Genomic DNA, 15,534 nt, shown 5'->3' on the forward strand with positions numbered 1-15,534 from the left:
CTTGAAAAACTCCTTTCTTTGTTTCTGTAACTCTTTCGGTTTCCTCCTATCTCATTTTCACTCTCCTTTGTTGTCTCTTCCTTTACCACCTGCCCTCAAAAATGCTGGAATTTTTCAAGGCTTAGCCAGTGCCCTCTTGTCTCCCCACATTCTAATTGGAATGTATCAGTTGCCCTGGATTTTAAAACCTTTATTCTGATTAGATGCAAATTCTTATCTCCAAGCTGGAACTTTCTTCTGGGCTCCAGACTCACAGAACTAAATACCTACGTAACATCTCCACTTGAGTTTCTTATAGATCCCTTCAATTAAAAATGTGCAAAACAGAAATTGATATTTCCTTAACAAAATAAATAAATAAACCTGCCACCCCCTCCTCTACCATCTCTTCACCTTAGCAATTGAAAGCACCGCCCTACCCAGCTGCCAAGCTGAAGGCTTTCCTCCCTTCACCTTCCACATCCATCACCTGGATCATAAAGTGATAGCCACAGTGGTCTTCAGAGCCATCAAAGGGCCTCTGCTCCTTCCACCACAGCCTCTGCCCCTGTGGTTCCCTCAGCCTTCTTCTCGGGCTCGACATGAATAACTTTCTTCAGTCTTAGTCTAAATGTCACCTCAGAGGCGCCTTTTCTGACCACTCAAGCACTTGCTCTCACTCCCTGATCGTCTTTTCCTTGCTCCCTTATTTTCCATTTCCCTGACGGCGCTTGCAGTTATTTCATTTATAAGTTTACTTGGCTTTTGTCCCTTCAACTTCAAGTCCAAGATGGCAGGTCCGAGTCTGCTTCATTCACTCTTTTATCTCTGCATCCAAGACAGGGCTTTGAATGCATGAGGGTTATTTCAGAGGCAGAACGCAACAGAGACAAACACTGAGGAGGTAAATTTTGACCAAATATAAAGAGAAACTTTATGACTGAAGTCTCTGATGGAAGATTATGCTTTGGGAGATAACAGGTACCACCCCAGCAAATATTTGACCAAATGTAGCTGAGGCCCAATTGCTGCAGAATGTTGTAGAAAGAATTTATAGACAGGAAATTAAGCAAGGGATTTGCTAAGAAAAACAGTTATATATAATACTGGCATAATATTGTATGGCTTGCTAAGTAGCCCTACATATACAGGGTCACTTAATTCTCATCACCACTGTTGAGGTAGATAGGATCAAGAACATTTTATGGGAAAATAATTCTGTGATGTCAAATGACTAGCTGTTAATAACATCCTCTAAGGTGGACAGTGTGCCCCTTGAGGTGGGTGAATTGAGCATCCAGGTCTTGTACTATTTCCCAGCTGCACTGTCTCCCTAAAGGGCAGTTTCAGTTCCTTCTTTAATAACCTTCTGGTCCTTCAAGGGTCAGCTGCTCCCCCCTCACCGGCCTGTGAGTTCTGTGAGTCTGGAGCCCAGACTGGCAAGAAGGGGGCCCACAGCCCCTCCTTTAAGCTCTGGAGCTCAGCCAAGGTGTGGCTGAACAGATCAGCAACACTCAACAAAGGAGGGTGACAGAGGGGAATAAACAAAGAGGGTCATGAGACTAGTGGCTTACAAATTATAAGTTTTAAGCAATTGCCCATCTATGTCTTAGGGAAAAGAAACCAAAGAGAACTGTGATGCTGTCATTTGTTGCCCGACTTACCCTGCTACTCAAATGAGACCCCTTTCAACCTCTTAATTATAGCTCATTATAAGCTGAACGTCAATATGGATAAAAAGAGAAGCTGAAAATAGCCTTGTTTCAGTACACGTTTTAATGGGGAAAATGTAAGTTGAAAATTAATAAGCTTAATTTGTCTTCAATTTTTAAATCTTACTTTCATAAGAAATGCTAAAACTATTGTTAAAAGGTCAGCTGTTTTCTTTTTCTTTTTTTGTACTCAGCCCACCATGTCCTCATTTTTGGAAGAGGAAAACAGCTACCTGCTAGAGCAACTTGGTCTTGAGCACAAGTTTGCAACCAGAAAATTACTACGGCCGACAGCAAATAGGACTCTTTTTTAAAACATGCCACCGAGTAACGAATAACGGAATAACGCAGTGAGAAGGAGCTTCCCAACTGTGATAACTTTTCTTGTTTTGTCTCACTGATATTTTCTTACACAGGCTTTTGGGTCAGAGTAAACTCCTGAGGACAGATCTGACATTCCCTTTGAAACTAATTACGTTAAACAGCAGGTACCCACTTCAAGTCTGAGCAGGAGAATGCAAGACGTTTAGGGAATTCAGTGCACTTGGGTTAATGTTCTCATCTTTTAGGAGCTTCTTTAGCTTAGATATCCCCAGGTCCACTAATGGTGTCATTTGTGCAGAGATAAAAGAAGGATCAATCTGATAAATCGGGGAGAAAAAAATGAAAAATGCTTTTTTTTTTCCTGTATAGTAGTTGCTCTTAGAATACACTCTGAAATGTAAGTGCTTAAGAACTAATTGACTAATTATATTTTAAGGGTTCAAACCTCTCAAGTTAAAACTTTCAACGGATTGTTGGATGATCATACACATGTAAGGCAGGAACGGGCTGCAGAGAGAAGGGTGATGGATCTGTATTTCTGTTTGAACCTTCTACCAGTAAACCCAGTTTTGATAGATAGGCATTTCTTCACTAATTTATGCAAAAGGGATACTCTGAATAAAGCATTGATGCTGACGCTATACCAAACCAATGGATTTCAATGACTTTTCAGTGATCTTCTGTTATTAATTTGATGAATGACTACCACAATTAATAAGAATAGTTAGCAAACCCCGAAGTATACCTTTTCAAGTAACTTCACTATAAATAAAAATAGAAGCGATACAATCATAGCTTTAAAATAACTGCTCATTACTTTGCTGCATGTGTTTGAAGGATTTTGATGAAGTCTGAGTCATGCTAATACTATAAGCTAACTCTTGATCTTGGCCTAAAAGTCTGTTCTGATCAGTGACTCACATGAAGCCCATGCATGGCAACTAGAGAGTAGCTCCCACTCGTTGTAACTACAGACAGCCCAGGTGCAGCAACAAAGACCCAGTGTAGCCAAAAATAAACCATTTCTAAAAATAGTTTGCAAAATGGAAATATCTAATGAATAGGTAAATACTTAATGTACTGTACAAGATAATGTCATTGTCTTGTAGATAATACAAAAAACTCTCCAGTGGATAAATTTAACCTCAGTTACTCTTACTTTCAAATTTAATGCCAGTTTTTATTTTACTAAAATGCTTATTAGCAGTTAAGTAACTTCTGTGAACTGTCCACATGACAAACCAAATTGATATCCCTTTAGCATTCGTGTATTTCATCTACATTCCTTCCAAACACACATACCACTTCTTAGTTACTTGTTTAGGTACTGAATGGCCAAACCAAATCCCTCAAAGACAAGGATTAGATGTGAATAATTTACTCTGTGCCAGGCAGCACCCACAGTAGATACTCAGTAAGTATATACTGAACACTGACATCTTTTTTCTCAGCTGTTGACAGTGAGCTACATATTTTGATAATTACAAAATTTATTCCATAAGAAATGCTTTTGTATTTTAGATGACCTCTTTTTTCCCCATAGCAAAATGATTAAGTTGCCTAAATCCTAAAGCTTTGCAATACTTTAATACTAGAGTATTAGTATTAAATATAAATATATTAAAGTATATATTAAATATATGCTTTCAGTTCAGTCACTCAGTTGTGTCCAACTCTTTGCGACCCCATACACTGCAGCATGCCAGGCCTCTCTGTCCATCACCAACTCCCGGAGTTTATTCAAACTCATGTCCATTGAGTCGGTGATGCCATCCAACCATCTCACCCTCTGTTGTCTCCTTCTCCTCCTGCCTTCAATCTCTCTCTATATATATTTTTCTAACATATTAATATTAAAGTATTAATACTTTAATAAGGTAGTTTAATTTGCTGCATAATACTACATTTTACATGCTAAATGGAATACGATCAAATATGTGGTAAAAGAGCTGTTCAAAAGGGGGCCTCGATCTTCATCAGGTGAATAAGCAGCACTGGGATTTGACACGTCAGATCCTTCAGTTCAGTTCCACCACACCTAGCAGCACCAGAGGGCCAGAAACACAGCAGGTGCTGGACGACCTCAGTTTCCCCTCTCTTTCCCAGCAGCGTTCATTTCTGTCTGGGAGGCAGGGATAAAATTAACACAGAAGAGGTTTCTATTACCTACCAGTCATTCTTCCCTGGAAAACAAATGTATGCCCCAAAGAAAATAACTCAGGCACAAAGATAATGAGTTAAATTACTGCTTTCCTGCCTTTCTTTCCCACAACTTCCTATCTTCATTTTGTTCTCTTCACTGTTTGGGGGTACAGGTTCAAAAAGCCACATTTAAGATAAAGCTATCATCTTTCAAGATGATCTGCACTGCAAGAAGAAGTCACCTCCCAAACCTGAAGCAGACTGATGAGATTCAAAGACTAATGAATAAGAAAAGGGTGGCACCTTCAGCTGTAACATATATTTGCTTTTTCAAGTTTATAATAAGAGTTGCTCAAACTGGGCAGGAAAAGAAGTAGATTCAGTAGGCATGAGGGTAATCTGGGGGGGTGTCATAGAAGTGTTCTAAAACTGGATTGTATTGATAACTATAAATTTGCTAAAAATGACTGTACAACACTTATGTGTATTTCATGGTATATAGTTCATATCTCAATAAAGCTATTTAAAAGTGTATCTTTTCTGTCTTTTCATTCTCCTGCAGTTGATCTTCAGGAGTCTCACTGTCAGTTGATTTTGCTAAATAAATACTGTAAGATGATGAGGAAGTTGTTAATGGGTCAGCAAAAAGATTGTTTTCTAAAAATTATTTATTTATTTATTTTGGCTGCGCTGTATCTTCGCTGCTTTGCAAGGGCTTTATCTAGTCGTGGTGAGTGGGGGCTACTCTCCAGTTGCTGTGCGTGGGCTTCTCATTGTGGTGGCTTCTCTTGTTGCAGGGCATGCACGCTAGGGTGCACGGGCTTCAGTAGTTGCAATGCATGGGCTCACGAGCTTAGCTGCTCCAGGGCATGTGGGATCTTCCCAGACCAGGGATCCTGTGTCCCCTGTACTGGCAGGCAGATTCTTATACACTATGCCACCAGCAAAGTTCAAAAGGACTGCTAAACAGAGATGATACTTGGTGTTAGATGTTGCCAAGAAAATGGAGTAGGGGGCTTTTTTTTTTTCCTAATGAAATACTAATGAAACATACATACCACTTTTATACACAGAAAGGTATGTCAGGTAGAAACAGTAACTACCTGCTCAAAACATACTCAGTTCAGTTCAGTTCAGTCGCTCAGTCGTGTCCGACTCTTTGCAACCCCATGAATTGCAGCACGCCAGGCCTCTCTGTCCATCACCAACTCCCGGAGTCTACCCAAACCCATGTCCATTGAGTCGGTGATGCCATCCAACCATCTCATCCTCTGTCGTCCCCTTCTCCTCCCGCCCCCAATCCTACCCAGCATTAGGGTCTTTTCCAATGAGTCAACCCTTCGCATGAGGTGGCCAAAGTATTGGAGTTTCAGCTTCAACATCAGACCTTCCAATGAACACCTAGGATTGATCTCTTTTAGGATGGATTGATTGGATCTCCTTGCAGTCCAAGGGACTCTCAAGAGTCTTCTCCAACACCACAGTTCAAAAGCATCAATTCTGCGGCGCTCAGCTTTCTTCACCGTCCAACTCTCACATCCATACATGACCACTGGAAAAACCATAGCCTTGACTAGACGGACTTTTGTTGGCAAAACATACTAAATTGGCCCAAATTACATATCTTGCCAGAATTAGGACAAGTTCAACATGAGAAATTCTAAGTAGATTTCAATAACTATGCCTAACTAACCGAGCCCATCAATCTTAATCTTAATCATCTTGCTTAAATTTTTTTCACCATCAACACATGGCCATGCAAATGTTGTGCTGATAGCTTGGTTTCGAAGCATCCTAGTAACTCTCCTACAGTGTCATTGACAACTTCAGCTTGCTGATTACCTTCTGGCTTCATGAACACAGCTCTCGTTTGTCTGAGAGAAGGCATGAGCACTCTCAATAGCAGAGGCTCTGGCCTGACTCTCCCTTCCCAGATGTGTCCTGTTCCCCTACTTACAGGAGCAGGGAAGAGAAAGGCTTCCCTCTTTTTAGTGTCCTTTGAGTTTGACAAACCTCATGCCAACAGTCTTCTCTCTTTATCTTAGAAATGAGGGCTATATTTTACAGAAGAAGCACAGAGTAGGTATTCTTTGCATCATACTAGACACTGGAAGGGACACAGTAAATAAAACATGATGATGGTCCATAAGGGCATGACAGCCACTCAATATGCCCGCATGCCCAGCATGCCTCTTTCACCTAATGCCTTCCTCTCTCCAAGCTTCTCTCTTGCATGAAAGATTTGAGAAATTAGTTGGGTTTTCTGGTACTACAAGAAGAGAAGAGAAAGAAACGTAAAGGGTGATTGCTTTTTGTAACAGAGTAAATTAAATTCGTTTCCCCAAATCTTTATCACCAGGGTAGGGGTAGAGTAGAGAAGAAACAAAGCCAACATTTACTCAGGATCAAGCAAAGTAAACTGGCTGCTCTCCCATCACAAACAAGGGGCACAGCTTATAATAAAACGTTTCAAGTATAAAGAGTAACAGCTAGGAAAATGCTTTCAGAACAATCATTTGTAATAACAGTTTATTTATGAGAAGGAACCCAATGAAGTAGGTCTGTAAAGTTCAACTCTTATGGGCAAGCAGCTTCATTATAAATTTTTGTTAAGATTTTACTCATATTTAAATTATAAATTGCAAGAAAAATTAAGATATTTAGCTAAGCTTGACTAATATATGTATTATTGAGTAATAAATACCTGTTTTATTATGTTAATATATCTAATATTTGTTCCTATGGTTTTGGACAAGTGGTTTTCAGTATTTCATGCATCTGGAAGGGGAAAAAAAAAAGCCACAATTGGTAGGTCAGCCTATCCTTCGTTTTTGAGATGTAAAGTCATTGTTGGACACAGCTTCAAGGAAAATATTTATAAATTCAACATCTGTAACTACCTATTATGGAAAGACATTTTAAAACCAAATGTGATTGCTGACAAAGGATCTGGGTGGACCATTGTATAAATGGAGATCACACAACTTGTAAATAAGAGGGAGGCTGTCAGCCCAACTTATGTGTACATTTATGTTAAGGCCAGAAAGCTCTGCCGTGGACATCACACGAGACATGTGAAGATTACGTAATTCTATCCCAAAGGAAGGAGAAAAAAATTTTTTTTAGTTTCCTTTAAATATAAATGCTTATAATCAGTATTCTGTGATAATTAGTCTATCTGTTATTCACTAGAGAGACCTGCCTTAGTGATGACCACAAATGTTGTTCCTTTAAAAGTATCAGCCCATATGTGATGACATTAATTCAAGTTTCCATTTTAGTAGATATTCATGGTTTCCAAATAAGGTTGTTGTTGTTTCTTTTTTCTCCTTGGGATTTTAGGGAGGGTCAATCAGTTCCTTCTTGGCTTCCATTCTGGTCCCCAAATCTACACCCCTTCTCACAGTGGGCATGCAGGGTTGCAGGCTGCTCCTTAACTATGGAAGCAAATCAATAGCAGCTGAATGCCATCTGCTTCGGGCCGCAGAACAGAACCAAAGTGTAAGCCATGCATCTTCCCTTATTGAAAGGTTATTTTATGCAAGTAAACAATTCATCGTCTTCTTGCACGCTTGATGCTCATTTACCATTTTGATCAATAAAATATGCAAAACAACAAAAAAAATTGAATCCTAAGAGTAGTTCTGATGCCAGCGTGATAGTTAATCAATACCCGGCCTCTGTTCACTAGGGCAAGTGGTGGGGGCACTCCTATTGTAACCTGTGAAATCCAGAGTGGTTGACATGGCAGAAAAGACTGTTTTCAGAACGGAGATACATTACATTTGCCCTATAGATTAAAAAGGAAAACACATTCTCATTGAATTAAATCCAAACACTAACATCAACAGGCTTGAATGTTACTGATTCAAGCCAGTACTTCTCAAAGCTCACGAAAAAGCAATTTTGGCTCATATGCCTTTTAGAATCTCAAAGACAATTGCGTGAGATCACTGACACAGACCTTTGGACAGCAACCCTTTCTAAGCTCTGTCTTATTAAGTCTTGGGTTTCAATGTATTCATGTTTCAGGTGAACTCAGTTTTTCTTCTAAAAACAAACTGCTGTGGGAATTCCTTGTGCATGGTGTTTCTTTTAGTCATACCACAAGCTGCCTTATTATATTAAACCTCTTGACAATTGATTCAGGCAGAATACTTTTCTCCCAACAAAGAGAACTATATCATCTCACAGATGCTACCATATAAGAGCCCTCAATTCAAGATTGTTTCCTAGCAAAACACAAAGCACTAAAAAAAAAACAAACAGATTTTTTCCCCCATTTTGACCAATTCTCTCCAGCTGAATTGTGAATTTAAGCACAGCACAGGAATTTTTTGTTTTAAAAATGATAAATTAGATACCTTTCTAGAACAGGATACCTTTCTGTTAAAATACAGTTTAACAGAAAGAAAAACATCGCCATGTGAAATAAGAACTGCCCCGACAAGGTGGTGGCTTTTTTTTTTTTTTTAGCAGATTTTCAGATTTTCTGTATACTATAAGAGTGAGAATCAGTCTTCAGTTTACTAGATAACCATTACAACAGTTTAAAAACCTAATCTTCTTACTCCTTACCCTGATCTACTAAATTCATCACACTTACCCATACCTCTGCAGTCATTAGATACAATTAGTATCATCCACTAAACATATTTTATCCTACTTTTTCACATGTTTACCTAAGTGCACTGTGAAAGATCTTAATGATATATGGGGGCAATGATTAATGCTATTTAATGGATAGAAAGAAAGAAAATTTTCAGTCTTAATGGGATATCTTTAGTATGAAGGAAAAAAATGAAAAAATCCTATCAAATTCTACCAGTACATGTCTGTAATAATTTCACATCGAATACTATCATAAATACTTTTCTTTACAAATTATTTAGCTGAGACTAAAATTTTCTCCATGTTCTCCTTTATGAAACAGGCTAAATTATATAACACTAACTGTGGGAAGTAATTTCCTTGTGATCTTCTTAGCTTCATACAGCAGAGCTCTCTATTTCCAGCTATTACTTTAAGATCATCATTCTAGAACTGTATTTAATCCTCTTCTCAGCTTTTTAAAAAAACTACATATACATAAAAATTTAAACATGCATTTAAGTCAAATAACTGTGATGAAATTAATAACAACAGCATGACTACAGAAGTGCAGAAGCTTTGAGTCAATGACCCAACCAGCAGCAAGGGTATAATTTAAAGGCAGAAATTTCCAGTGCATGCACCGTTAGCCACAGTGAACCTGTTACTGCTCTAAAGGGAATTGTTTGCCTCTTATTAGATTTTCTACAGCACAGCCATAAGTGATAAATGTACTGCTGTACTCACTGTCAAGTTAATCAATGCCGCCAAAGTTTTGTTGACTTAACAGTAATCCATAAAGTGAGCAGCATTTTCTCCATCCCTATGATATCTCAGTCCAGAGAAGGGTTACGAATTCAAGAGCCGCTTCACATGAGAAAGAGCTGGGTTAAGGGAATCGCAGCAAAAGAGGATTGATGGGGTAGACGGACTGGGTGATTCTCAAAATTAAGCAGGTTTTTAACCCGCTCTTCTGATTTTATTACCAAAAAAAAAAAAAGCATTTAGGATCACCTCCACATGCACACAGAATTCACTTTTGTTGTTTATAATCCTAATAAATGAGTAATTCTCCTGATGAAAGATGATGCTTTGCACAACCTGCCTCTCTCACCTCAAAACAAAACGGATGAAAGAATAATAAAAACACCCAAACCTTCAGGAACCGCAAAGTGAACTAGCCATTTCTACTGCATGATCTCAGCCTGTTTACAGTTCAATGCACGGATCAAATCTGGTACAGGGCACCAGTAATAAGAATGGTAATGTGGACCAGAAAAAAAAAAGGCCCCAAATTTTGCTTCACTGTAAATCTGAGCATGTGAAAGACATGACCATTAGAACCAGGAAAAGAAAGGAGACAACAGGAGAGGAAGAGCTGCCCTGCAAACAAACCACTGCCGTGCTTTCACAAGCAATTACAGACATATGAAATATGAATTGCAATTGATTTTTCTTCCTGGGGTCACTATGCTCCGCGTTTTACACACTCGAGGCATTTATTTGGGCAGCAAACTGACAAGTTTTGTAGGATGACCTGAGCAGTGTAATTTCTGCTCAGTCCCGAGCACTTCATTGTGGCTTCTCATCCTTGACACTTGTCCCTCCCAAAAACTTACTGGCGAGGGATTCTTTGATAAAGACACGGAACAGTGCAATTACTGGGCGTAAAGGGCTGGCAGAACCTGATCAGGGGATGCTTAGCAACCTTCCGTGTGCCAATGAAAAATAAATAGCATTAATCTGGAAGAGAGACTGTCATCTGTATACTTATACTTCTACAGCAGATTTTCTTATGTGGCTGGTGATAATACAATAGGATTACTAAACTCATGTGGTTTGTCTTGCCAAGAATAAGAATAACAGTAAAAAGTTGTGGCTATGAGAATAAATAATACAGATTTCATATGCTTTAAAAAGGCTTAAAACTTCAACAATAGAAAGATAAGGTCTCTTACTTGCTGGTTTTCTATAACTCTGATTATAAGGTTTTCCTGTATTTTGGTCCTCACAGAGGTCTACATTGTGAATGTTACTGGTCATAAGACAAAGTATTACATAAACATTTTTTTGTCTTTGGAGAACTTTCTTTCTTTCTTTTTCTTTCTTCCTTCCTCCCTGCCTCCCTCCCTCTCTCTCTTTTTTTCTTTCTGTATCAGTCCATAGGTCCTAGACATCTTTTCCTATTGGTACATATAGAATTACACCATTCTTTTGAACTGCCATTGCATATTTTGTATCACCCTCCACTGTATGGATATTTCAATACATTTTTAACCAATGTTACTCCTATTGGGAAACTTTTATAATTATATTACAATGAAATAAATGCCTTACACACAGCATAGCCCAATTATACAAGAATAATTGTTGGATAAATTCAGAGACAAAACTGTCAAATTGCTTTTCCAAAATGTTGCCACAATGGGCAGATGCCTCAAAGGTATATGAGAATGTCTATTCCTTACCAACAGTGAGTATAAACGGTTTGTTTTAATCTTTGCAGATCTACAAACAAATATACTATCTCATGAGTCTGAGTAAGCTCTGGGAGTTGGTGATGGACAGGGAAGCCTGGCATGCTGGAGTCCATGGGTTGGCAGAGTTGGACACCACTGAGTGACTGAACTGAACTGATTACTTATAAAGTATTTTCTTTTTTTATTTTTTTTTTACTAATCATTGATAATGACTTTTTAATGAATGAATTCTGCTCATTTTCCTGTTTGATAATTTTCTTCCTAGCAACTTATAAAAGGACTTTTCCTACCATAGGAATCAGACCTTTATCATACATATTGTTCATTCTTTAGCCTATTGGTCTTGTGATTTGAATTTGTGGTGACTTTCTTGCTGACTAGATTTTTTAAATTTTATGCAGCCTAATTTTAAATGTTGCACATAAATAATACAAAAGTACCACTATCAACTCAGAGAATATCACACAAAGAAATACTCTATAATCAAAGTAGATATTCCATTTGAATCTTTTTTTTAATTTATTTTAATTGGAGGCTAATTACTTTACAATATTGTAGTGGTTTTTGCCATACATTGACATGAATTAGCCATGGGTGTACATTTCCATTTGAATCTAATATTTTATCCCAAACTATCAGAGAGGAGCAAAAATAACAAAAGAAAGAATTAGAATAATATCAAATATCATTAAAACCAAACTATCTATCTGGCAGTCTTGAAGTAGTAGTTAGAGTGCGTGTTAAAGTGTTAGTTGCTCAGCTGTGTCTGACTCTTTTGCAATCCCATTGATTGCAGTCCACCAGGCTCCTCTGTCCATGGGATTTCCCAGACAAGAATACTGGAGTGGGTAGCCATTCCCTTCTCCAGGGGATTTTCCCAATGCAGGAGTCAAACCCAGGTCTCCTGCACTGCAGGTGGATTCTTTACTGCTGAGCCACCAGGGTAGCCCCAGGAGTCATGGTGGGCTGAGCTAAAGTTAGATGTTTGAGGAGGCAGATGGGTGGCATGCAGGGCTGAAAACTGAGTGTGGAGAAATAAAGTTAGTGAGCTATAACAGAAGGTAAAAATGCAATGGGATAACAGTCAACTATAACGTATTCGGGTTTGAGAATATTACATTTGGGTGTGGAGAACTGAAAAAGGACCCATAAAGAGGAGGTCCTGGAAATGATCTTGTGGGATGTTTTAGTAAACAGAGATGAGAAAAGAGGCGATACCAGGTGCAAGGTATGGTAAACACAGGAGCCAAGACAAGGGGCAGTCAGTAGGGTAGTAGGCAGTAAGATCCATGCAGAGTAAGGCTGTGGTTCTGAGTATCTGGCCTAAGAACATCACAGTTCAATAGCTAGCAAGGAGCCATGACATAATTCTTGGTAGGTGAGTATCATGAACAGAGATGAAGGTGAGAAGGCATGTCTCTGTGGATACTGTGCAGAATAGATGGAGCTACTGAGGAAACTACCATGATGATCAGGAAGGAATGAAGCACTAAACAATGAAAACGGCAGTGCGGGTGACAAACAAGGAAAGTCTTCCTTTGCTTGATCGAGAATAGCTTCCAGGACATAGTCCTGGGACTATTTTTAGTGAAAGGGTGATTTCATAAAGGAACCTAAGAATGGCCCAGATTTTTCAAAAAACAGGATAGGAATCTCCAACAGCAGAATAACAAGTAGTACCTGAAATAAGCCCAAGAGCATCCTAGGTATGACGTGCTGGATTCAGTTGTGTGTGCAGAATGTAAGCAAGCTCTCAGTAGGTAGGAGGTGACTCTCCTATCACGGATGGTTTAAAATCCTAACAGAGACAGATGATCAGAGTTCCAACATACTACTCTCTGCTCCGATGTTGTGACCCTACTCTCCTGCTCAAGTGAATGAGGGAGAAAATGGAAAGAATTCAATTTATTGCCGTGCCCGCTGCCTAAAAGGCACTCTGGGACAAGAGACAATAACAAGTCTTCTTGAATCACTGTGAGGGGCGGGATCAGAAGAAATGGGATAAAAGCCACAATTTCCCACTGAGGAAGCAAGCATTCCCTGTGAAAAAATGCCAGGCTTCCCTGTCCTTCATTATCTCCTGGAGTTTGCTCAAACTCATGTCCACTGAGTCAGTGATGCCATCCAACCATCTCATCCTCTGTTGCCCTCTTCTTCTCCTGCCCTCAATCTTTCCCAGCATCAGGGTCTTTTCCAATGAATCAGATCTTTGAATCAGGTGGCCAAAGTATTGGAGCTTTAGCATCAGTCCTTCCAATGAACATTCAGGGTTGATTTCCTTTAGTACAAGCAAGATGGGAGTTTGGCCAAATTCTGAACTGGGAGAGGTCTTTTAAAATAAATACAGCATCTTCTCTAATAAAGAAGAACCACAGGAAGAATATTTTGTAAAAATTCTAAACACATTTGACTTACTTAAAACACACTGGCATGAATGGAACAGGAGGTTCCAGTGACTTGGAGCAGTGTCTCCATGTCTCCTAAACATTTTCCATCATGCACATTTCTAGTGAAAAAGGGCTGAGCCCTCACTCTAAAACTCATTTAATTATACGTGAAATAAACATACTACTGTATTAATTATGTTCTATTTAAAACATACACAAAAGGAAAATTTAAAGTCATATAAAGATGAACTAATATTTAAATTCTCTTTTATGGCATGTGTTAATGATACAAAGATTTCTGTTCCTATTAAAAATTCCAGATAATGATATTTTAACAGGAGAGTAATATGACTGACTAAGCTCTCTTAGGTTGAAATACAGTGATTATTCTCCAATTGTGTTCAAGAGTGACTTAAAACTTTGTTTATTTCATAATATTCGATTTTAATGACCGCTATTGTAGAAACGAATATCTCAAAAAGACAAATAGATCCAACAACTGTACTTACTGAATCATAATAGTAATTTTTCAACTTCCAATCTCCAACAACACAAAGGCTAATTTTTTAATGAGATGTGGCCAGGAATCTCCCTTTCTTGATGCTGCACAGTTGTTCTTACAGAACAACTACAAAATATTGTGTTTAGAAAAATCTGGGTCCAACAGTCGCTGAAACTCTTCTTGTGAAATATTTCTGAACAGGCTAGAAAGTGCTGTTTCCAAGTATTAAGGGAGCTGGAGAGAATTTCAGGCTATAAACATTAATTCTGGCAACAAAATCCCACAATGACAGAAAAATTTTCAAACATCCAATTTCATCATGTTCTCTCACAGGCTTGTGTTCTTTCAAAAGCTACTTTCTCTCCTACCTGGTGTTCCTAGGCCTTTCATCTGAAGGGCCAAGTTAAGTGAGGGCCTTGGAGCTTGCAGAACCGGAAGCAGTGCTGGGATCAGTGCCACATCCTTCTGCAGTTCACTGTGTACCTGGGCGAGCATTTCCTGGCTTTCTCTTCAATCTGTGACTTCTTTGCAGGGCTCCTATTAAGCTACTGAATCTTCTATGAGGTTTAGGGCTTCCCCAGTGGCTCAGTGGTAAAGAATACACTTCCCATGCAGGAGACACAGGTTCGATCCCTGGGTTTGGGAGATCCCCTGGAGAAGGGAATGGCTACCCACTCCAGTATTCTTGCCTGGAAAATCCCATGGAGAGAGGAGCGTAGTGGGCTACAGACCATGGGGTCGCGAAGAGTTGGACACGACTGAAGTGACTTAGCAGCAGTAGCAGCAGAAGCAACCAAACAACAACAAACTTCTGTGAGATTTTGCTGAAAGGAGGTAATATAGATCATAAACCCACCTAATCAAGCATCACAAAGTGCAACAGGCTAGAATGTACAAGCAAATGAGGGCTCCTGGTTGTGGACCCCAGGCTGACTGATGTTTGGGCTTACAAGAGGGCCAGTATTGGTCTGTACCGCAATTTTCCTTTCTTTCTTTTTTTTTTGGCCATGTCACGCATCTTGGGCAATCTTTTAGTTCCTTGACCAGGAACTGAACTCAAGCCTGGACAGTAAAAGCAAAAAGTCCTAGCCACAGATCACCAAGGAGTTCCCTCTACAGCAACATTAATAAAGCTTAACTTACTTCTTTATCAGACTACAAATATCAATATACTTGCAAGTTGCATGACTGCTTTCTAACTCCAGCGGGTCATCATGAACACTCCACCTTGGAGACTTGCTAGCGAGAGTCCTCCATGCACTGCTCCCCTAGGGACAAGATTCCCACCCCAGCACTCCTCAAATCTCTCCCTTGACTGGCAGGTTCTTTAAAAAGTTCAACCTGAAATGCCTGCCAATTGTTTGTCTATGGAGGGAAATGGAGGTACTTTAGAGATGGGCTTACAGGTGTCATTCTAC

General features: G+C 39.2%; 1 protein-coding gene and 1 long non-coding RNA gene across 4 annotated transcripts in view; one reads left to right on the top strand and one right to left on the bottom strand.

Moving 5' to 3' along the window:
* Nucleotides 1-15,534, bottom strand: part of SNX24 (sorting nexin 24) — a 196,196-nt gene that overhangs the window by 52,404 nt on the left and 128,258 nt on the right. The gene's annotated exons all lie outside the window — the stretch shown is intronic.
* LOC145509761 (uncharacterized) lies at nt 492-2,663 on the top strand. The gene is made up of 3 exons (XR_014056395.1): nt 492-883; nt 1,686-1,768; nt 1,886-2,663. It is a non-coding gene; the product is annotated as an uncharacterized LOC145509761 (long non-coding RNA).

This window comes from Giraffa tippelskirchi, chromosome 6, assembly GCF_054371585.1.
Source record: "Giraffa tippelskirchi isolate mGirTip1 chromosome 6, T2T-mGirTip1v1.2.pri, whole genome shotgun sequence".
Lineage (NCBI taxonomy): Eukaryota > Metazoa > Chordata > Mammalia > Artiodactyla > Giraffidae > Giraffa > Giraffa tippelskirchi.